We start from the raw sequence: 25,841 nt of genomic DNA, 5'->3' as shown, positions 1-25,841 counted from the left end.
AAGAATCTACCTGAGTTTTTCTATGATTTTAGCCGGAGTAGTTAAGATCATATTGCTGTTTCTCGGCCATCTGAGGAGAGGTAAACTTCAGATCAGGGGACAGCGGGCAGATTAATCTGCAAAGAGGTATGTAGCAGCTTATTATTTTCTGACAATGGAATTGATGAGAAAATTCTGCCATACCGATATAATGTAAACTCAGCCTTAAATGCAGTAGCAGCAACTGGTATCAGGCTGTCATGTATGTATATTTTACACTTCAGTATTCTGGGGAATGGCACTTCACTGGAATTATACTGTATGCATAAAACTTTAGCCTAAGTTGCAGGGACTAGCAACAGGCTTTTTAATAACACTCAATTTATTAATGTTAAACGTTTTTTGCTGGCATGTAAAATCGTTTAATTTTCTGAGGTACTGGGTGAAAAAATGTTTTGGGCACTATTTTTTTCCACTTGGCAGTCGTTTTATTTAATTTATGACAGTTTACTGATCTCTCTCACTGTTATGTGTGAGGGGGAGGGACCTTTTTTGGTGCTTTTGCTACGCATCAAAAAATTCAGTCAGAAGTTTATTGTCTTCCCTGCATGATCCGGTTCATCTCTACAGAACTCAGGGGTCTTCAAAACTTGTTTTGAGGGAGGTAATCACTCACAGCAGAGCTGTGAGATTGTAGTTGACTGTGATAAAAAAAAACGTTTATTTCTGTATTTTTTTTTTATTTTTTTTTCTGCTATCAGGGTTAGTTATCCTTTGCTAATGGGAGCAATCCTTTGCTAAAATTGTGTTTTTTACAAAGATTTGATGCTATAACTTTTCAGTTTATTAATTTTCAACTGTCATAACTTTTTCTGTGCTTCTTATAGGCACAGTACGTTTTCATATTATAGTAAATTACTTGAAAAGTATTTCCAAGTTGCTAGTTTATTTGCTAGTGTGTTAAACATGTCTGATTCAGAGGAAGATATCTGTGCTATATGTGCTAAAGCCAAAGTGGAGCCCAATAGAAATTTATGTACTAACTGTATTGATGCTACTTTAAATAAAAGTCAATCTGTACAAATTGAACATATTTCACCAAACAACGAGGGGAGAGTTATGCCGACTAACTCGCCTCACGTGTCAGTACCTGCATCTCCCGCTCAGAGGGAGGTGCGTGATATTGTAGCGCCGAGTACATCTGGGCGGCCATTACAAATCACATTACAGGATATGGCTACTGTTATGACTGAAGTTTTGGCTAAATTACCAGAACTAAGAGGTAAGCGTGATCACTCTGGGGTGAGAACAGAGTGCGCTGATAATATTAGGGCCATGTCAGACACTGCGTCACAATTTGCAGAACATGAGGACGGAGAGCTTCATTCTGCGGGTGACGGTTCTGATCCAAACAAACTGGATTCAGATATTTCAAATTTTAAATTTAAGCTGGAAAACCTCCGTGTATTACTAGGGGAGGTGTTAGCGGCTCTGAATGATTGTAACACAGTTGCAATACCAGAGAAAATGTGTAGGTTGGATAAATATTTTGCGGTACCGGCGAGTACTGACGTTTTTCCTATACCTAAGAGACTTACTGAAATTGTTACTAAGGAGTGGGATAGACCCGGTGTGCCGTTCTCACCCCCTCCGATATTTATAAAGATGTTTCCAATAGACGCCACCACACGGGACTTATGGCAAACGGTCCCTAAGGTGGAGGGAGCAGTTTCTACTTTAGCTAAGCGTACCACTATCCCGGTGGAGGATAGCTGTGCCTTTTCAGATCCAATGGATAAAAAGTTAGAGGGTTACCTTAAGAAAATGTTTGTTCAACAAGGTTTTATATTGCAACCTCTTGCATGCATTGCGCCTGTCACGGCTGCAGCAGCATTTTGGTTTGAGTCTCTGGAAGAGACACTTGAATCAGCTCCATTAGATGAGATTACACACAAGCTTAAAGCCCTTAAGTTAGCTAACTCATTTATTTCAGATGCCGTAGTACATTTAACTAAACTTACGGCTAAGAATTCCGGATTCGCCATTCAGGCACGCAGAGCACTGTGGCTAAAATCCTGGTCAGCTGACGTTACTTCTAAATCTAAATTGCTTAATATACCTTTCAAAGGGCAGACCTTATTCGGGCCCGGGTTGAAAGAAATTATCGCTGACATTACAGGAGGTAAAGGCCATGCCCTGCCTCAAGACAGAGCCAAACCTAAGGCTAGACAGTCTAATTTTCGTTCCTTTCGTAATTTCAAAGCAGGAGCAGCTTCAACTTCCTCTGCACCAAAACAGGAAGGAGCTGTTGCTCGCTACAGACAAGGCTGGAGACCTAACCAGTCCTGGAACAAGGGCAAGCAGGCCAGGAAACCTGCTGCTGCCCCTAAGACAGCATGAATCGAGGGCCCCCGATCCGGGAACGGATCTAGTGGGGGGCAGACTTTCTCTCTTCGCCCAGGCTTGGGCAAGAGATGTCCAGGATCCCTGGGCGTTAGAGATCATATCTCAGGGATACCTTCTAGACTTCAAATTCTCTCCCCCAAGAGGGAGATTTCATCTGTCAAGGTTGTCAACAAACCAAATAAAGAAAGAGGCGTTTCTACGCTGCGTACAAGATCTTTTATTAATGGGAGTGATCCATCCGGTTCCGCGGTCGGAACAAGGACAAGGGTTTTACTCAAATCTGTTTGTGGTTCCCAAAAAAGAGGGAACTTTCAGGCCAATCTTGGATTTAAAGATCCTAAACAAATTCCTAAGAGTTCCATCGTTCAAAATGGAAACTATTCGGACAATTTTACCCATGATCCAAAAGGGTCAGTACATGACCACAGTGGATTTAAAGGATGCTTACCTTCACATACCGATTCACAAAGATCATTACCGGTATCTAAGGTTTGCCTTTCTAGACAGGCATTACCAGTTTGTAGCTCTTCCATTCGGATTGGCTACGGCTCCGAGAATCTTCACAAAGGTTCTGTGTGCTCTTCTGGCGGTACTAAGACCGCGAGGAATTGCGGTAGCTCCGTACCTAGACGACATTCTGATAAAAGCTTCAAGCTTTCAAACTGCCAAGTCTCATACAGAGTTAGTACTGGCATTTCTAAGGTCGCATGGATGGAAGGTGAATGAAAAGAAGAGTTCTCTCTTTCCACTCACAAGAGTTCCCTTCTTGGGGACTCTTATAGATTCTGTAGAAATGAAGATTTACCTGACAGAAGACAGGTTAACAAAGCTTCAAAATGCATGCCGTGTCCTTCATTCCATTCAACACCCATCAGTAGCTCAATGCATGGAGGTGATCGGCTTAATGGTAGCAGCAATGGACATAGTACCCTTTGCACGTCTACATCTCAGACCGCTGCAATTGTGCATGCTAAGTCAGTGGAATGGGGATTACTCAGACTTGTCCCCTACTCTGAATCTGGATCAAGAGACCAGAAATTCTCTTCTATGGTAGCTTTCTCGGCCACATCTGTCCAGGGGGATGCCATTCAGCAGGCCGGACTGGACAATTGTAACAACAGACACCAGCCTACTAGGTTGGGGCGCTGTCTGGAATTCTCTGAAGGCTCAGGGACAATGGAATCAGGAGGAGAGTCTCCTACCAATAAACATTCTGGAATTGAGAGCAGTTCTCAATGCCCTTCTGGCTTGGCCCCAGTTAACAACTCGGGGGTTCATCAGGTTTCAGTCGGACAACATCACGACTGTAGCTTACATCAACCATCAGGGAGGGACAAGAAGCTCCCTAGCAATGATGGAAGTATCAAAGATAATTCGCTGGGCAGAGTCTCACTCTTGCCACCTGTCAGCAATCCACATCCCGGGAGTGGAGAACTGGGAGGCGGATTTCTTAAGTCGTCAGACTTTTCATCCGGGGGAGTGGGAACTTCATCCGGAGGTCTTTGCCCAAATACTTCGACGTTGGGGCAAACCAGAGATAGATCTCATGGCGTCTCGACAGAACGCCAAGCTTCCTCGTTACGGGTCCAGATCCAGGGATCCGGGAGCGGTTCTGATAGATGCTTTGACAGCACCTTGGACCTTCGGGATGGCTTATGTGTTTCCACCCTTCCCGATGCTTCCTCGATTGATTGCCAGAATCAAACAGGAGAGAGCATCAGTGATTCTAATAACGCCTGCATGGCCACGCAGGACTTGGTATGCAGATCTAGTGGACATGTCATCCTGTCCACCTTGGTCGCTACCTCTGAAACAGGACCTTCTGATCCAGGGTCCCTTCAAACATCAAAATCTAATTTCTCTGAAGCTGACTGCTTGGAAATTGAACGCTTGATTTTATCAAAACGTGGTTTTTCTGAGTCAGTTATTGATACCTTAATACAGGCTAGGAAGCCTGTTACCAGAAAGATTTACCATAAGATATGGCGCAAATACTTATATTGGTGCGAATCCAAGAGTTACTCATGGAGTAAGGTTAGGATTCCGAGGATATTGTCTTTTCTACAAGAAGGTTTACAAAAGGGTTTATCCGCTAGTTCCTTAAAGGGACAGATTTCAGCTCTGTCCATTCTTTTACACAAACGTCTGTCAGAAGTTCCGGACGTTCAAGCTTTTTGTCAGGCTTTAGCTAGGATCAAGCCTGTGTTTAAAACTGTTGCTCCACCATGGAGTTTGAACTTAGTTCTTAATGTTTTACAGGGGGTTCCGTTTGAACCCCTTCATTCCATTGATATCAAGTTGTTATCTTGGAAAGTTCTGTTTTTAATGGCGATTTCCTCGGCTCGAAGAGTCTCTGAGTTATCTGCCTTACATTGTGATTCTCCTTATCTGATTTTTCATTCAGACAAGGTAGTTCTGCGTACTAAACCTGGGTTCCTACCTAAGGTGGTCACTAACAGGAATATCAATCAAGAGATTGTGGTTACATCTTTGTGTCCTAATCCTTCTTCGAAAAAGGAACGTCTGCTACACAATCTAGATGTAGTCCGTGCCCTGAAATTTTATCTACAGGCAACTAAGGATTTTCGACAAACGTCTTCCCTGTTTGTCGTTTATTCTGGTCAGAGGAGAGGTCAAAAAGCTTCGGCTACCTCTCTCTCCTTTTGGCTTCGTAGCATAATACGGTTAGCCTATGAGACTGCTGGACAGCAGCCTCCTGAAAGAATTACAGCACATTCTACTAGAGCTGTGGCTTCCACTTGGGCCTTTAAGAATGAGGCTTCTGTTGAACAGATTTGCAAGGCTGCAACTTGGTCTTCTCTTCATACTTTTTCCAAATTTTACAAATTTGACACTTTTGCTTCTTCGGAGGCTGTTTTTGGGAGAAAGGTTCTTCAGGCAGTGGTTCCTTCCGTATAAAGAGCCTGCCTGTCCCTCCCGTCATCCGTGTACTTTAGCTTTGGTATTGGTATCCCATAAGTAATGGATGATCCGTGGACTGGATACACTTAACAAGAGAAAACATAATTTATGCTTACCTGATAAATTTATTTCTCTTGTAGTGTATCCAGTCCACGGCCCGCCCTGTCACTTTAAGGCAGGTAATTTTTCCATTAAACTACAGTCACCACTGTACCCTATGGTTTTCCTTTCTCTGCATGTTTTCGGTCGAATGACTGGTAATGGCAGTTAGGGGAGGAGCTATATAGCAGCTCTGCTGGGTGAATCCTCTTGCACTTCCTGTTGGGGAGGAGTTAATATCCCATAAGTAATGGATGATCCGTGGACTGGATACACTACAAGAGAAATAAATTTATCAGGTAAGCATAAATTATGTTTTTCAAATATATATTTATGTTTGAAATAACAAGCATGTATTAAATCCATTTTATATCTCCAATACTTTAAATAATCTACATTTTACACTTTTCTCCCAGGAAAACAGCGCAGTCTGTGAAAGAAAGAAGGACTCCAATAGTGCAATATTGTATGAAATAAGCACTCTTTATTTACAACAAGCAAGCCAAATACTCACAATATCTGGCGTGGTTAAAATCACATAAAGGTATCTTTTAAAATAACAGCTGATCTAGAGCAGTCCTGTGGTCTGTACAAGCTTGGGAAGTGAACAGCGATGTACCCGGTCGGCGTGTGACGTCACCACCCGACAACAGCTGATTCTGTTAAACACTCCGTCTGCAAAGCACTGACTCACAGTGTTCTCTGGATCTCGGCCTCAACGCGTTTCTCGCCCCCTACTGGGCGCCCAGGAGTTGCAGTCCGTTTGGCAGCTACAGTGTGATGAGAGACAGAGAGAGGTGCTGTGAAATCCGTTTCTGTGTAACAGCTTGCAGACTGAGTCAGGAAGTTCTGGAGAGCAGGAGGAGGTGCCAGTAAGGAAGGTAAGACTTACAATTCCAGCAGGGTATCCAGGAATATGCCCCAGGAGTTGCAGTCCGTTTGGCAGCTACAGTGTGATGAGAGACAGAGAGAGGTGCTGTGAAATCCGTTTCTGTGTGCATTTTAAATGACATAGCTTCATAGTTATAATGGGGTAGTTTTTTTATTTATAGTATAGTTTATAATAGTGCGTTAATTTTTCACAGTAGGCACAGTAGTAAGTTCAGTTTTTTGTTTTTTTTTCATTTTTAAAAGCTTTATTTTGTTTAACTGAACATACATGTTATACAGTAAATATACATAACAGACATCAAGAATGGTACATTTCAAAACTTTTGCAGCTTTACACATGTAAGTGGATACATTCTCCTGAGTCCCGCATGTCTAGCTTGGTCTCGAATTAACAAGTTTAGACCTCTTTTGGGCCTTAAACACACATTTTTAATAAAATTTAGTCTTTAAATATATCTTATATTTTGACTGAATACAATAGGATAACAATAACTTAACTATAACATAAAATAGTAACCGTGACACACTGCTCTATTAGGATCATTCGAGCAGGCGCCTTCTAAATCTAAATTATTGTCTATATCTCTTTTTGAGATATCACCTGGGCCACCGCCAAGTCCGGTATTTGGATGGAGGGGGAGATGGAAGGGAGGGGTGGGGGGGGGAAGGGGGTATACTCTAGTGAGGAGGGGGGGGGTTACATTGTAGAAATCTATAGTGAAGAAATCTCATCTAATAATGTGTAAGGGCCTCAAGTCTGTGTCCATATCATCAACATTCTTTTGTGTACCTCAACAACGTTGTTTCTAATGTAGTGATATCTTTCTAATTGCAGAAGTGTCTCAACTTTTTTCACCCATTCCCTAAATGTGGGGACCTTGTCAGATTTCTAATGTCTGGGGATCAGCATTTTTGCACTGCTTAGCATCGTTAGCAACAGATTTTCGCTTCGCCACTTCCTTTAATTTGGGGAGGCTTGTAAAAAGTACTATTTTCGGATCCCTGGGGACTATAGTCCCCAGAACCTTACAGATATGTGCTATTATATCTGTCTAGAATTGTTGGGACAGCTCCACCAAATGTGTTGTATGGTACCCTCAGCTATGCAGCCCCTCCAGCAAAGCCCCGTAGAGGCAGGGTATATAACTTTTAATCTTGCCGGCATCAGATACAACCTTGTCAAGAACTTAAAATTAGTCTCCTACACCTGAGCTGAGATGGATGCCACCTTATTATTGAGAAATATTGATTTCCAACTTTTAAGAGTTAGTCCTAAAGTCAGTTCCCTATTCCATGCCCTGGTGTATGTTGGTAAGATATCCTCGCCGGCTATCTGCAGCCTCTTGTATAAGATAGATATTAAGTGAGAGGGTGTCTGGTTTGCCAAGCACAGCTTCTCAAAGTCAGTCACAGGCCTGAGAAGGGATAGTTTATGTTTATGGTAATCATTGTAGTGGCTTATCTGTGCATGTATCATCCATGTCATGGAGGAGTCAGTTTCTCATATTTCTTCCAGGCTTTTTAGTTTATGGTGTTGTGGCTGAGTCAGAAGGAATATTGTGTTTTCCTTAATGTGTTGGCCATTATAGTCGTACCGTTTTAATAAATTAATTTTATAGATCAGGATTGTCTAAGTATGGGGTCAATGGTGATGCCATTGTCGATATATGGGTGGAGGTGTGAATTATCTTATCCCATGTCGCAAAGAGCTCCTTTATCAGAGGGTAATCCTCTATCAGAGTTGGTCTTTCTTTTTTGATATCCACGCCAGGTGGCCTGGATTAGTGGTGTGTAATATAGCCTTATCTATCTGAAGCCAGTGTTTTTTGGGGTCATTCATGCACCATTCCACCAGCCTCTGCAATATTATTGCCTGTCTATATTGTCCCTAGATCTGGGATCCCCAAACCCTCCCGTCTCCTTGGGGTAAATATAATGTTTGCTTAGCTATCCTTGGTCTGATGCAATGTCCATGATGAATGCCTCAGTGCATTCTGTAGTATGTTTAAGTGGTCCAGGGTAGTGAGATGGGAAGGGTATGCAAAACATAAAGAATTCTGGGCAATACATTCATTTTTATGATGCTGATTCTACCCATCTACGAAATGTTTTTGCTTTTGCAGCAAGAAAGGTCCTTATTATTGCCCCTTTTAAAATGTTTATAATTAGCTTGAAAAAGTATCTCTGTATGTGCTGAAAGATATTATCCCTAGGTATTTCATCCTATCATGTTGCTGTTTTAATGGGCAATCTAACATTATTTGCGGAATTTTTGTCTGCAGGTGTATGGTAACATTTAAAAATTCAGAATTACTGATGTTTAGCAAAAAGTTGGAATGTTTTACCAAATTTATTTAAAGACTGCAAGGCTTTTGGGAGGGATGTTTCTGTGTTTGTAAGTGTTAGCAGAACATCGTCTGCATACATCGCCATTTTATGCTCTCGTGTGGTCTAATTTGAGTAGAACTGCAAAAGTTGAATGTGAAAGATACTAACACTCTCAGGCTCTGTAGCTGACCCAGAACATTAGCGAATCTCCAAAACGCTAATGTGAGAAAACATGGAAAAAAGGTGCAGGGTAGCGCTAATGAAAGCACAGAGCTCAATTTGTATATGGTATATCTATACTAATATGGTGATGTAATAAAAAATATGTCTAAAAAAGATAATAACTATGTGAATCTTTAAAAATTTATTATACAATAATCGTATAATCATATAACAATAGTGCCGGCACTGATTAAAACAGTATAGTAAAAGGACATAAACATAAATACATAAACAATGGGTGTTGATTTCAAGTAATATTGGCAAAGGATAAAAATGGCAAGAGAAAAAGTTAGCTTGCTAAGTATTTGGCAGCCTAAGACTTCAAATGTGTCCGTATTGGATAATTCACAAACTGTCTCATATAGGGCACATTAAATACCGTCTCTGCTATGTGTGAGTTGTCCGTTGTTTTTATTAAGTCCCGTGACTTTTGTGGCAGAGTGATTTCTCCTGTGTAATTAGAGCAAGTATTAATTAGAGAGCACACTGGTAATTGTAATCCTCAGTGCTTGCTGTGAGTGATCTGAGCGTCCTAGGGTAATGGCCACAGTGGCAGATGTAAGGGGTAGGTCCTGGGACCGAAGGGTATTAGCTGGTTTCTGATGCTTTGTTTGACAGCTGTACCAAACGAGTCCTATTACCCTTGCAGTATCAGAGTCGGGAGTGTGCTTCAAACCCCAGATGTATTTGCGGTAATCATAAGGTGGACACAAGCGGTAGGCAGATCATGGGCCGGTTAATTAAAGCATATATCAGCCTCGTGTATTGTGAGAGGGATATTGCACCGTACCTACTGTAACCACTTGAATCAGAGTAGAAAGTTATATGCAGACGAGCAAATCTACGCGTTTCAGCCAGATAGGCCTTTAATCATGATCATGATCTTGATAAAGGCCTATCGGGCTGAAACGCGTAGATTTGCTCGTCTGCATATAACTTCTACTCTGATTCAAGTGGTTACAGTAGGTACGGGTGCAATATCCCTCTCACAATACACAGAGGCTGATATATGGCTTAATTAACCGGCCCATGATCTGCCTACCGCTTGTGTCCACCTTATGATTATCCGCAATACATCTGGGGTTTGAAGCACACTCCCGACTCTGATACTGCAAGGGTAATAGGACATCGTTGGTACAGCTGTCAAACAAAGCATCAGAAACCAGCTAATACCTTCGGTCCAGGACCTACCCTACATCTGCCACTGGTGGCCATTAACCTAGGACGCTACAGGATCACTCACAGCAAGCACTGAAGGATTACAATTACCAGCGTGCTTCTCTACATTAATACTTGCTCTACTTACACCAGGAGAATCACTCTGCACAAAGTCACGGGACTTAATAAAAACAACGGACAACTCCACACATAGCAGAGACGGTAATTTAATGTGCCCTATATGAGAACAGTTGTGAATTATCCAATACGGACACATTTGAAGTTTAGGCTGCCAAATACTTAGCAAGCTAACTTTTTCTCTTGCCATTTTTATCCTTTGCCAATATTACTTGAAATCAACACCCATTGTTTATGTATTTTATGTTTATGTCCTTTTACTATACTGTTTTAATCAGTGCCGGCACTATTGTTATATGATTATACGATTATTGTATAATAAATTTTTAAAGATTCACATAGTTATTATCTTTTTTAGACATATTTTTTATACATCACCATATTAGTATAGATATACCATATACAAATTGAGCTCTGTGCTTTCATTAGCGCTACCCTGCACCTTTTTTCCATGGTCTAATTTGATACCCGTGATCTGTGTGCAGCCGCGGATTTTGAGGGCCAGAATCTCTATTGAGATTGCAAATAAGATTGGGGAGAGGGGGCATCCCTGCCTTGTTCCATTCGAGACTGAGAAGCTATCCGATAGCCAGCCATTTACTTTCACCTTTGCGGTCGGTGTAGTGTAAAGTGCAAAGATCATCTCTATAAAGAGCTGGCTGAAGCCCATCTTCGACAGGGTGACCCTCAGAAAGGACCAGCTCACCCTGTCGAATGCCTTCTCGGCATCCGTGGAGGTAAGCGTTAAGGGAATCATGTGTTTTTGTGCATGGGATACAAGTTGTAGTACCTTTAGGGTATTGTCCCTCGCCTCACGGCCCGGGACAAATCCCACTTGGTCAGGGTTGCTTATTTTAGGTAGTATTCTATTTATTCGTGTGGCTAAACTTTTTGCGTATATCTTTATGTTGGATTTAAGTAACGAGATCTGGCAGAGGTTCTCCGGTCTGTTAGGTGGCTTGCTGGGTTTTGGCAGTACCGTTATGTGTGCTTCAAGTAGGTTCCTAGTGAAGCCACCTTAGTTAAGTAGAGTGTTGTACATGTCAGCTAGATAGGGAATTAATAATGCTGTAAATTGTTTGTAATATGATATTCCGAGCCCGTCCAGCCCTGGGCTCTTCCCTGTCAGCATATCTTTGATTGCTTTTTGAATTTCTGCATGTGTTATAGGTGACTCTAATTGTTTTGCTTCGTCTGGGTCTATAGTCTGTATTTCTATGTCTTTTAGATATTCTTCAATTTCTGATTTGTGTCATCATTTATGTTAGGGCTTGTTACTGTTTTAGCTGTTTTTAGGTTGTATAATGAAGAGGAATATACTCTCAGTGTTTCAGCTATATTTTAACTGTCTTTGTGTTGTGTCCCCCACTTATCCTGCATATGTGCAATATGTGTTTGGAATTGTTTCCATTTGAGAGGTATGGCAAGGAGCGCGCCTGGTTTATTACCAAATTTGAAGTATTGTTGTCACAGGTGTAGCGACCTCAACTGTGTCTCCTTTAGTTAGAGATTGTAAAGTTCCTCTCTAACTTGTGTAAGTGAGTTTAAAATTGTGACCGACGTTGCGTTCTTTTTAGATTTGGTTTCCCAGTATGCTATTTGTGCTGTTAGCGAGTTGCACTGTTGTCTACTTTGTTTGCGCTGTTGGCTCATAATTTTTATCATGACCCCTCTGATGACTGCTTTGTGGGCCTCCCATAGCATTGATGCCTTGATCTGTCCTGTGTTGTTAAGCCTAAAGAATTTTTTTAGTTCTCTACCTATCTCTAGTTTGTGCAGGGTTTTTTGTAAGAGATAGTCTTCCAATCGCCAAATGTAGGGAAGCAGTGGCCTCTCTGGCCAGGTAAAGTCACATAGAACCAGCGAGTGGTCCGACCATGTTCTTGGCAAGATTTCTGAGTTATATACTTGGGATAGTGGGGCGGGGTCTGTCATAATGTAATCTATTCTAGAGTATGTCTGGTGTGGATGTGAATAGAATGTGAAATCTTTATCCCTAGGGTGCAATGCTCTCCATGTGTCATGGATCATAAGTTGTTGCAATTGATGATTAATAGATTTAAGTACCCTCCTAGGCATGCTGGAGGAGCCGCTGGTTGTGTCCACAGTAGGATCTAGAGGCGCGTTAAAGTCCCCTCCCAGAAATAATGTACCCTTGCAGAGTTCTAAAAATTTTTGTATGACTATCCGCAATGCTTTGTGTTGTTACTGGTTAGGCATATACAGTATATATTTCCTAGTGTTATGTATCTATATTATAGCAGACCTGTTACAAATATATACCTTCCCTCTTTATCCTTTTCCACATGTGTTGGTTGGAAATGAAGTGTGTTTTTAATCAAAATGCCCACTCCTCCAGTCTTGGTCAGTCCCGAAGACAGATAGGACATCTGGTACCTAGGGTGCATTAGTTTGGGTTCTCTGCCATTCTTAAAATGTGTCTCCTGAACAAAAATTATGTACCCCTCCTGTCTATGTAAGTCCCTGAATGCTATAGAACATTTCTCTGGACTGTTAAGCCCCTTTGAATTGATGGTTATAAGATGTATCTTGTGTGAGCGTGAGATAGTGCCCTGGCCTGGCATTCCTGTTGACCGTATTTTAGGGTGTTCATATAGATCTGTTTGTTTGGGTAGTTGGATCAGTGGGGAGGGAAAGGGAAAGAGGGTAGGAGTGTTTATGTGGTGATATGGATTAACTGAGTTTACTATGAAGGTTATAGTCAGAGTTGGTGTGGCGGCGACCCACTTCCGTACACTTTCTTTCGTGTACTTACTTAGTAATTAGTCTGATATCTCTGTTTTTTGTAGGAGTATTCAGAAGTCTAGTGCAATAACTGAGGGTGGTATCCCTTACCCCCAACCCGGTGTTTGTATAGTGAATATTCGTTAATTGATGGATGTGTAGTTTAATTTTTAATATGTCTTTGTGCGACATGACGTGGTAATTTATCTGTTGTCATGGGATGTAATAATAAGCCACATAGTTACCTCTAATGTGCCTCTAATGTGCCTGCTATTTTTGTACTGAACTTATGTGACGCCATGCTCTGTCCATGTTCTCTGCAGTGTATGCCTTAGGGTGTTGTATTATGTGAGTAGTCTTGTATGTCTGCAGGCGAGGCGTTGTGCAGTGATTGTGAATAGGTCTTAAGATTAGTTCCTTGGACCCAACCTCCAGTTTTTATATCATCTTTTACTTTATAACCATTGGCTATTTGTATGCCTATATGAATATGTTTTAGGAATCCTATTGTATCCTTTTTTTTTAGTTATTGCAGTTGATGTTGTGTGTCATGTGGAGATAAGTGGTATTGTTCCAATATGTACATCCGTGTATTTTAAGTAATGTTTTGTTAAGTACATGATGTGAGCCATATTAAGATGTATTGTTTACATTATCTTTTCTATATCAAAATTAATACAAACAATGTTATACATTATTCTTGAGCACATAACACCCTGGGTTCTTTCATGTTACAGCATTCATCAGCGTTACTATGCTAATCTTGTATTGGAGGATTTAGTGATAACTAATGAAGTATGGTGTTCTATTTCAGCCTTAGGTTTGCAGCTTGGTGTGTTTACAGGCTCCACTCTGACCTTAAAGGTGTGATTAATATGTGCAGTATCCCTATTGGTGCTGTCTACTTACATGAAGAGCCCGCTTTTGATAGTGCACTTTTGTGCAGCTATGTGTCAGTGATAATCCTAAGCTTTATAACCTGCTAAACTATGCAATGTCAGCTTATTACATTTACATAGCGCGCTAGCCTTTTCATATTACATTTTTGTACACGGGGCAACAAAGCATCACATCAACTTGCAAGCTTCATTAACTAAACATCAACGGTAATCAGTAAGAACATTTTGCATCAATGACTGTATATCAACATTACCCATCTTTTGTTTAATAGTCTGGTAGTCGTAACCCCCTTCTGGAACTTGTGGAGAGGAGTGGAAATAGTTCATCATAGGCTATGAAAGATAGATGATATCCCGCTATGAATACATGTTTCACTTAAAGTCCCTTGTGTAGCTCCACTCCCTTGTTGGTGTTGCTGAAGTTACCAGCATGGTCTCTTGGTGGCATAGCTTTTATTTGTAGGGTTTCACAAAAGGTCTCCATATCATCCAGGTTCCTGTATGTTAATGACTTGTCTCCTCTCATGGCAGTTATGCTTACCAGGAAGCCTCATCTGTAGGGTATGTTTTCCTTCCATAATACTGAGGTGATAAACTGCAACTCTCTCCTTTTTGCAGTGTCATGTGGACTGAGATCTGCAAATATTTGTATTGGAATCCCCACATGAGTGAATTTTGTCGGGATTGCTTCATTATCTCCTCCTTGTCCTGACAGTTCAGGAACTTAACTATGACATCTGTCGGGGGCGCTTTGGCAGATGGTTTTGCTCTCAAGGCTCTGTGTGCCCTTTCCATGACAATGTCCGGAGATGTATTGTTTCCCTTAATTGTTCTGTACAAATCTTGCAAGTATCCAGGGAGCGCATTCGGTAGGATGCCCTCTTTCTGACCATCACCTCCTCACTTGTAACATTACTTCCCTCCCTACAACTATCCCTCCTTCTACCCCTCACACCAAACTTCACAGAAGAATCAAGTCATTAGATCAGCAACAGCTCGCTAGCTCTCTCGAACCTCTCCTCTCTTCCATCCCCTCCTTTTCCTGCCCTAATGAATCTATCTGCCACTACAACTCCACCATTACATCGGTCCTTGACAATCTGGCCCCACCTACCATAGCTCGGAAATCATACACTCATCCTCAGACCTGGCATACTCCTCTGACACGGTACCTAGGCAGATGTTCCCATACTGCTGAGCGACACTGGAGGAAATCTCTGAGTTCAGCTGACTTTCTTCAGTATAAGTTCATCTTGAACTCTTACTATTCTACCCTTAATCTATATAAACAACATTACTTCTCTACTATTATCTCTACTCTTTCTTCAAACCCAAAATGTCTGTTCTCCACATTCAATAATCTTCTCCGCCCACCCCCACCTCCCACTACAACTTCTCTCTCAGCTCAAGATTTCGCCAGCTACTTCAACAACAAAATCGACTCCATCAGAAATGAAATTGGATCGCAACATACTACTGGTCTCCCAACCCCCCAAAAGCTCACAATCATCCAAAACCCCTGTTACAGAGGAAGAAGTTTCTGCCCTTATACTATCCTCTCACCTCACTAACTGTCCCCTCAACCCCATCCCCTCAAAACTACTCCCATCCCTCTCTTCTACCCTTACCCCTATACTCACACACATCTTCAACCTCTCCCGCAGCACTAGTATATTTCCCTCATCTCTTAAACCTGCACTGGTCACACCTATCCTCATAAAACCTTCTCTCGATCCAACCTCCCCATCCAACTGCCGCCCTATTTCCCTACTCCCTCTTGCCTCAAAGCTTCTTAAAAAGCTAATATATGTACGTCTATCCCATTTCCTTACATTAAACTACCTTCTTGACAAACTGCAGTCTGGATTTTGCCCCCTGCACTCCACAGAGACAGCAATTGTTAAGGTCAGCAATGACCTGCTTACAGCAAAATCCAAAGGCCACTTCTCTCTACTCTCCTTGATATGTCTGCAGCCTTTGATACTGTCGACCACCCTCCATTCCTTCGGCATTTGCGACACAGCTCTCTTGTGGTTCTCTTCCTATCTGTCTAACCGTGCCTTTAGTGTAGCCTTCTCTGGGACATCCTCTGCCCCGTTACCTCTTTCTGTTGGGGTACCGCAAGGCTCTGTCCTCGGTCCCCTCCTCTTCTCAATCTACACGTCCTCATTAGGTTCCTTAATAAAGTCCCACGGGTTTCATTATCATGTGTATGCTGATGACACACAAATCTACCTCTCTGTACCTGAACTATATCCTTCCTTGCTGACCCGTGTCACTAACTGTCTCTCTCATATCTCATCTTGAATGTCCTTTCACTACCTCAAGCTAAATCTCTCCAAAAATGAGCTCCTTATTTCCCCCCCTTCTTCCAAAATCTCCACCCCCATTTCGATATAACTGTTGATAACTCAATCATTACCCCAACCCCACATGCCCGATGTCTTGGGGTCACACTTGACTCAGATCTATCTTTCAATCCTCACATTCAGTCCTTGGATAAAACCTGCCACTTCCACCTTAAAAAAAATCTATAAAATTAGATGTTTCCTTACATAAGAAACAACTAAGATTTTAATCCACTCTCTCATTCTTTCCTGCGTCGACTACTGCAACTCCATCCTTTCTGGTCTCCATAGCTGCTGCCTAGCTCCTTTATAATCCATAAGGAATGCTTCTGCCAGGCTCATCTTCCTTACATGTCGCTCTTCGTCTGCTGCACCTCTCTGCCAATCCCTTCACTGGCTTCCTCTTGCCTGCAAGCTATAACACAAAATTTTCACACTGACACACAAAGCCCTAAACTGCACTGCTCCCCCCTACATCTCAAACCTTGTATCCAGATACTCTCCCTCCCATTCCCTTTGATCCGCTAATTATCTCCTCCTCTCCTTCTCTCTTGTTACCTCCTCACATTCCCGTTTACAAGATTTTTCCAGACTGGCTCCCATCTTATAGAACTCTTTGCCTCGCTCCACAAGACTCTCCCCTAGTTTTGAAAGCTTCTAGTGCTCACTGAAAACTCTACTATTCAGGGATGCATACAACTTACACTAACCTTCCTATCTCCAATGCTATCCCCTTAAACCCATAGTATGTAAGCCTATGAGTCCAGCTGTTTGTAGTTCACATTCATAAGAGCCAACTACAACAGTGCAATTCTCGGCAGGGCCCTGTATCCACTTTACTCCTGTAAATGTTAATTTTATACCACCTATGTTCAAAGTGCAGCAGAATCTGTTGCCACTCTACAAATACCTGATAATAATAATAATAATAATAATAATAATAATAATAATAATAATAATAATAATAATAATAAGTAGTTAGCCAGTTGTTAGCCAGTAGCCAGGGGAGTGTAGCTTAGAAATTACATCAGTGTAGGTGGTATTAGAGACTTAGCTGAACATTCCGGGGATGTGTAGGTTAGATGTGACATAGGTGCAGGGGGAAAAGCAGGCAGGTGACAGCAGATATAATATTCATTTATTAAGGAGGTAAAAAAGGCAACGTTTCGGGATTAGTCTCCCTTATTCATGCCATACCTGATACAAACTAACAAGTGACTTATATACATGTGTACCACTAGGTGGCGCTCAAGTGTATTTAACTCTTTCTTATCAAACACTTAACTTACTCATAACTAAGCTTACATTTATACATTTCCTATTCTGTATACATTGCAGTGTATCCATGATTAGTAAAATTACTAATTTCTTATCAAACTTTCACAACAATTATAATTTACATCTTATCAATAATAATCATAGAAATACTGTGAGGTCCCAGTCTCTATTTAAACCTTTAGGCTCCAGACTCCCTAATTCATATATCCCAATATGCTTCTTTTTGTTTTAATAGAATTTCTCTATCCCCCCCTCTACGTGGAATATCAACTTTGTCAATTATTTGAAATTTCAATTGACTTATAGAGTGGTTTGCTTTTATAAAATGGGCAGCTAGAGGAGCTTTCACATTGCCAGTTCTAATATTGCTCTTATGTTCAATTATTCTTTCCTTAGCGGATCTGGTAGACTCCCCTATATAAACCCCCCCACATGGACATTTAATCATATATATTATGACAGTGGTCAAACATGTAAAATAACCTTTTATGTTATACTTTTTGCCAGTGTGAGGGTGATAGAAAACTGACCCTTTACTCATGTTGCTACAACAGGAACACCCTAGACAGGGATAGCAACCTGTATTTTTTGTAGTAATATACCTAGGTTTATTTTTGTTTTTAGTGCTAGGACCAATGTCAGCTTTGACCAATTTATTTTGGATATTACTACTTCTTTTAAAAGCAGACATAGGAGGGCTCTGAAATTCTATAATAGATGGGTTACAATCAGATAAAATATTCCAGTGTTTCCTAATGATGCGCTGTATTTCATTACTCTGTGCATTATATTCTGTTACAAGGATAAGTCTATCTTTCTGATTGTCTTCCTTCTTTGCTCTATCCTTAGGGTGCAATAAATCTATTCTTGGAATCAATTTTACAGTCTCAATTTCTTTCTTAATTAGACTATTGGGATAACCCCTTTCCAGAAATCTCTCACCCATCTCAGTCAATCTCTTATTTAATGTTTTCTCATCTGAGACAATTTTGCGCACTCGCAACATTTGACTGTGGGGTAGAGATTTCAGGAGTGAAGGCGGATGAGCACTTTCAAAGCGCAAAAGACTATTTCGGTCAGTTTTTTTCTTAATTGAGACTGTAAAATTGATTCCAAGAATAGATTTATTGCACCCTAAGGATAGAGCAAAGAAGGAAGACAATCAGAAAGATAGACTTATCCTTGTAACAGAATATAATGCACAGAGTAATGAAATACAGCGCATTATTAGGAAACACTGGAATATTTTATCTGATTGTAACCCATCTATTATAGAATTTCAGAGCCCTCCTATGTCTGCTTTTAAAAGAAGTAGTAATATCCAAAATAAATTGGTCAAAGCTGACATTGGTCCTAGCACTAAAAACAAAAATAAACCTAGGTATATTACTACAAAAAATACAGGTTGCTATCCCTGTCTAGGGTGTTCCTGTTGTAGCAACATGAGTAAAGGGTCAGTTTTCTATCACCCTCACACTGGCAAAAAGTATAACATAAAAGGTTATTTTACATGTTTGACCACTTTCATAATATATATGATTAAATGTCCATGTGGGGGGGTTTATATAGGGGAGTCTACCAGATCCGCTAAGGAAAGAATAATTGAACATAAGAGCAATATTAGAACTGGCAATGTGAAAGCTCCTCTAGCTGCCCATTTTATAAAAGCAAACCACTCTATAAGTCAATTGAAATTTCAAATAATTGACAAAGTTGATATTCCACGTAGAGGGGGGGGATAGAGAAATTCTATTAAAACAAAAAGAAGCATATTGGATATATGAATTAGGGAGTCTGGAGCCTAAAGGTTTAAATAGAGACTGGGACCTCACAGTATTTCTATGATTATTATTGATAAGATGTAAATTATAATTGTTGTGAAAGTTTGATAAGAAATTAGTAATTTTACTAATCATAGATACACTGCAATGTATACAGAATAGGAAATGTATAAATGTAAGCTTAGTTATGAGTAAGTTAAGTGTTTGATAAGAAAGAGTTAAATACACTTGAGCGCCACCTAGTGGTACACATGTATATAAGTCACTTGTTAGTTTGTATCAGGTATGGCATGAATAAGGGAGACTAATCCCGAAAAGTTGCCTTTTTTACCTCCTTAATAAATGAATATTATATCTGCTGTCACCTGCCTGCTTTTCCTTTGATTTGTGAACTGGGGACCTAGGCAGTGGTCCCTGGGTGACGTGCAGCACCTAAGCCTGTTGTGCTGAAAAGCCATACTTAAATTTATAGGTGCAGGGGGGTCAGGGGGAGTAAGCTGGGTCTTGCAGGGGGAGTATAGGTTAGCTGTAAAGGAAGCATAGTGTTTGGTAGGAGGTAGCGAGGACGTGAATGGGGAGTGTAGTTTAGGAGTAGATATAGGCATTCACGTGTAAGTTAGCGGGAGTAGCCTGCACTTTGCTTCGGACACATTGACACAAGATTATTATGTTGGAAGCTGCGAAGTGCAGGTTGCGTGGAGCGTAGTGGCCATGTTTGTCTCGCTAGCTATTAGCTGCCAAGACAACATCGCCTGAACTAGTTAGTGTAGCTGTAATTAAACTTAGGTCTCCACAGCAATATTTAAAGTGTGCCTACACAGAAACTAGTTTTAGTTTCAGTGAGCACATGTTCTGCAACAGTTATGCACACTTCAAATAAGGCCCCCCTCCGCAGTAAAATGCCAATGAGCGTTGATGTCAGCAATGTAGGTGGTGACATAATGCTCTCATTGACTTCTTTGGGAGAGACATCACCGCTCGCCGGCATTGCTTGGACACCCCCATTTTTGACACACCATCAGACTGCGAGGCCGATGAGGCCATCGAGACAGTTTTCTGATACTTTGAATATCGGGGCCTTAGTGACAAAATCTACCTTCAAAATCAATTTATGATTATAATAAGTCTGTATTCAGAATTAAAAATATTATTATTGTGATGATGTATATGCTTCATGTTAGGTTTTTTAGTTCAATAACCATGTTAGTTTATTCTCGTGCTTGGAAACAGGTAATGTTTTAGTCATGTGATCTGGTGGGAGTTGGGTGACAGTTATAAAAATTCAGATGGTAATTAAAGGTTCTTGTTCAAACTCCTTGATGTCTGTTAATATTAAATTAAATTCAGCACATGGTACCAGAAGTGAGGGGGAAAGAGACATGGAAACAAAGAATAGCACAGAAAACATTCTATCCCTGAATTTAGAGTCAGGAAATGTTTCTGAAAACTGGACAAAATGGCAGGATGGAAGGAGCTGATAGAACTTGTGTTTGGAGGCCCAGATGCAGACAAGTAAACTGATCAACATAAGGCAGAACATTTTCTGATATGTGTGGAGCAAAAAGGGCATAATGTGTTCCGAGCATTACAGACAAATGAAAATATCACTACAGAGGACAAGAGAAAACAGAGGTACTGTTTACAAAGTTTGAAGCATATTGAAACCCAATGAAATTGTTTTATGAGAGGAACCAGTGTGGAAGTGAAGTTGTGGATGAATGGGTGATGCAGCTGGGTTTGCTCACCAAAGACTGTGCTTTTCATAATGCTGGAGAGGAGACATGATAAAGGACCATATTCTGATGGGCAGTAAGTTAATAGAAGTTCAGGAAAAGTTCCTACAGGAGGAAGAATTTAATCTTGAGAAAGCCACCAGAACTACAAGAGCAAATCAAATGTCTTCTTGGGCATGGCAAAGATTGGTTACATATTTTTTTCTATTTCAAGGAGAATCACTATTTTATAGTAGTAGACTACTAGAGTAAATACTTTGATTTAGTACAGCTAAGGGATCTAAAGGCATCAATGATCATATGAGCTTTCAAAACAATATGCTTGAGACATGGGGTGTGTGAAGAACTTGTATCTGACCTACAATACTCAAGTGCTCAATTCCATGTCTTCCTACATGGGAATCAGGCACAAATCAATAAGCCCTTATCATCCACAGGCCAATGGTTTAGCTGAAAAATATGTTGGCATAGCCAATTCCTTTATCCATCAGGACATAATGCATAGCTAGCCCTGCTAAACTATCATGCAACACCCATGGAAGTATTATGGTCACCTGTAGGTTGGTAATTGGCAGAGCACTGAGGACCACAGAATCTTCAGCCACAAATTATACCATAGGATTTGGTACCGGGTGGAAGGAACATAAATATGAAAAAGCAAAAACAGTATTTTGCCAAATCTTCCAAGTCACTTAGTCCACTCTGGGCTGGCCAAACAGTGAGATACAGAGTCAATTGGGATACATGAAAACCTGCTTGAATTGTCAGTGAAGCTGATTCTACAAGATCAAATGTAATCAAAACTAAGTGTGGACAGGAACTCAGACAAAACAGGCGTCATCTTTGTGTGGGCACTACAACTGATACTTTGTTTGGGAAAACAAACAACATTGAAAACAAAGAGCAAAACAATGACAGAACCAAATTCCCCAATATGGATATAATGTAGACTAAAGACTTATCTAAGAGGACTCTATAAGTGTATCATCTTGTGACAATGCTGGGGATGACTTTCAAGTTGACACCAATGCTTCTACTTTTAAGCCATTGATTACCTTCTCTTGTTGTGATCGAGCAATCAAACCAAAATTATGGAAGGATTTTATCCCACATTGTGTTTTATATTTAAAAAGAGGAAGATGTGATGGTGTGTGTGCTTCATGTGATTTTTTTTTATTTCAGTTAGTTCATTCTCATGCTAGGTTAATGTTAATTTATGATCTGTTAGGAGTTGGGTGACAGTTGTAAAAATGGAGATGCTGATTAAAGGTTGGATTCTTGTTCAAACTCCTTGATGTATATTAATATTTAAGTGAATTCATCACATTTGTCATTATTATTGTTGTTATTATTAATATTTAATATGAAAATCAGATAATAAATTAAATGGAAAACCATTACTATGTTTTTGAAGAACAAGATAATTATACAGAATAACTTTAGAAAATACCTCTACTGTAAATAGCACAGTCTATTTTTGCAAACAATTATGTGACCCCCTGGAGACCGTCCTACTTTTAAATTACTCCATAAATAATTAAATAAAAAAGTAATTGCGGTGATCATTTCAATACATTTGGCACAAAGAAGTAAGCTAAAAAATGTTTAGCCCATTTTCACAACGAAAACACATTTTCAAACTGTTTGCTTCAGAAATAATCTTTTATGAGAATTTTACAAATTTACAGATTATTAATATGTCCATGTCAAACATTCAGCTAGATTATGAGTTATGCATGCTATAGGGAAATTAATGAAAGCAAAAAAGTTGAGTTATTTAACCCTCTATAGTGTAGCCATTACAAGTTTTAAAACAGCCAGCTTGTGAGTGCGATATGGTGGTTTTAAGCTCCATACCTAACAAAATAGAAGCGCTGTTTTGACGTGCATAGACATCAATGGGGAGAGCGGGTCAGAAAAAGGCCTAACACCTGCAATCGCGGAATAGAAAGCTCCATAACGCAGCCCCATTGATGTCTATTGGGAAAAATAAAGTTATGTTTAAACCTAACACCCTAACATAAACCCAGAGTCTAAACACCTCTAATCTGCCGCCCCCAACATCGCAGCCACCTACATAATGTTATTAACCCCTAATCTGCCGCTCCCTATATCGCTGCCACCTAAATAAAGCTATTGACCCCTAATCTGCTGTCCCCAACATCGCCGCCACTATACTAAAGTTATTAACCCATATTAAACCTGCACCCCAACATCACCCACACTATAATAAATCTATTATCCCTTATTTTGACGCTCCCCGACATCGCTGCCACTAAATAAAGTTATTAACCCCTAAACCTCTGGCCTCCCACATCACTGTCACTAAATAAACCTATTAACCCCATAAACCACCAGCCCCCACATTGCAACAAACTAAATGAAACTATATATTAAACCCTAAACCTAACCCTAATGTAACCCTAACCATAACCCTAAACCTAACCCTAACACCCTCTAACTTAAACATAATTAAAATAGAGCTAAATTAAACTTACAATTATTAACTAACTAATTCCTATTTAAAACTAAATACATTTAGCGCTGCAGAATCTGTTGGAGCTTTAAAAATAACCGATAATAATAATAATAATAATACTTACCTGTGAAATAAAACCTAAGCTAGCTACAATATAACTAATATTTATATTGTAGCTAGCTTAGGTTTTATTTTTATTTCACAGGTAAGTTTGTATTTCTTTTAACTAGGTAGACTAGTTAGTAAATAGTTATTAACTATTTACTAACTACCTAGTTAAAATAAATACAAACTTACCTGTCAAATAAAACCAAAGCTGCCTTACTCTTAATCTAAAAATAAAAACCCACCAAAAACAAAAAAAATACATTACACAAAATAATAAACAAATTATCAAAAATAATAAAAAATATTCCTATTCTAATAACCATTTAAAAAAAACACCCCAAAATAAAAAACCTAATCTACAATAAAACTACCAATAGCCCTTAAAATGGCCTTTTGTAGAGCATTGTCCTAAGTTAAACAGCTCTACCAAAAAAAAATACAAAGACCCACTAACATTACAAACCCCCACCCCCCCAAAACCACAAAATAAAAAAACTTATCTAAAAAAACCTAAGCTATGAAAACTCTAAACTAAAAAAAAAAAACACCCAAAAAAACCCTTAAAAAAAACTAACCCCGAAGATCCACTTACAGTTTTTGAAGTCCCGCTTGAAGGATCTTCATCCAGGCGGCGAAGTCCTCATCCAGGTGGCGAGAAGTCTTCATCGATTTAGGGGTTATTAGGTTTATTTAGTATACAGGTATACCCCCACTTTACAGCGCTTCACTTTACAGCGCTTCGCTAATACAGCGCTTTGTGGAGCTGAAGTTCAACCTCCAAGGATTTTGAAACAGTGCTGTAATCATCGTGAGATTGCGAGAAAAGTGACTGGCACCATTTTGTTATGCTAAGTTCACTCTATTTAGAGCATTACAGTGCAATTTGTGTCTCAGTGCTATAGTCTGGCAAATTTTACTATAGTCATTGTCACTATTTTACAGGTACAGTATTTATTGAATACTAATTGAATACTGTGCTGTGCTAGTGTTAAACTAAACATAGCATTATTGTACCACTAATATATGTTAGATCAAACATGTTTTCAAGTTTTTAAACACACTGGCAAGTGAAAAGAAAGCTAAAACTGCCTTGTTTCACTTTAAGGCGGTTTTCACTTTACAGCGGGGCTCCGGTCCCTAACCCGCTGTATGAGCGAGGTATACCTGTATTTTGTTGTGTGGGGCTTGCGGTTTAGGGGTTAATAGGTTTATTATAGTGGCGGTGGAATTAGGGCTTAATAACTTTAGTATAGTGGGAGCGATGTGAGCGGACGGCAGATTAGGGGTTAATAATATTTAAATAGTGTTTGCGATGCGGGAGGGTGGTGGTTTAGGGGTTAATAAATTTAGTATAGTAGCGGCGATGTCGGGAGCAGCGCAATAGGGGTTGATAATTTTTAATAGTGGCGGCGATGTCGAGAGCAGCAGATTAGGGGTTAATAAATTTAATATAGTATTTGCAATGCGGGAGGGCCTCGTTTTAGTGGTTAATAGATAGTTTATGGGTGTTTAGTGTACTTGCGTTTTACGTAACAGTTTTTTTAGCGGTAAAACTCATAACTACTGCTTTTAGATTGTGAAACGGATCTTGTTGGTATAGGGTGTAACGCAAGCTTATTAGCCTCACTGAAAAACTCGTAATGGCAGCGCTATGGAAGTCCCATGAAAAAACGTTATTTTTACGTGTGCGGGACTGACGTTGCGTTACAAGCTAAAAGGCTTGCAGTACAGCTATACCGAAAAGACTTGTAATGGCTGCGGTGCTGTTTTAACGCTGAAATTAACATTTTTTCAGCATTAAAACACAAACGCACAACTTGTAATCTAGGTGATTGTTATTTTTTTAATCTATTTAACAGATCCTCCATCATAAGAAGCCAGTAAGGCATTCATTAGTTTTATATTATTTCTCTGTTCTACGTGTACATTGTAGATTCAATAGAGAAGACTTATAAAGATATTTTCTATATTCAGAGCTGCAATCTGATCATTTTAAATAACTTTTTCAGACATTCTTTATGAATTATATTTAAAAAGTCTGCTTTCACTGGCACTTCATCCTATACCATCACATGTGCCTTCCTTTAGATCTGTGCTATGTTGGACATCCAAGCCATGATTAGTTCCCATCTGCATATTTGATGATTTATCCAGTCATTCAACAGTTCTGGTACCAGGTCTTTGATATGTTTCCTTTAATTTCTATGCCATAAATCTATCTCCTGTCACTGAACTTCTTCACCTTGGCCATGATCAGCTTAGTAAGCTGAATCAGTACTTTTGTAGTTTTTTCTTTTCTTTGTTTTTTTGGCTGATAAGCTCACAAT

This window comes from Bombina bombina, chromosome 2, assembly GCF_027579735.1.
Source record: "Bombina bombina isolate aBomBom1 chromosome 2, aBomBom1.pri, whole genome shotgun sequence".
NCBI lineage: Eukaryota > Metazoa > Chordata > Amphibia > Anura > Bombinatoridae > Bombina > Bombina bombina.
This window is presented reverse-complemented; position numbering follows the sequence as displayed.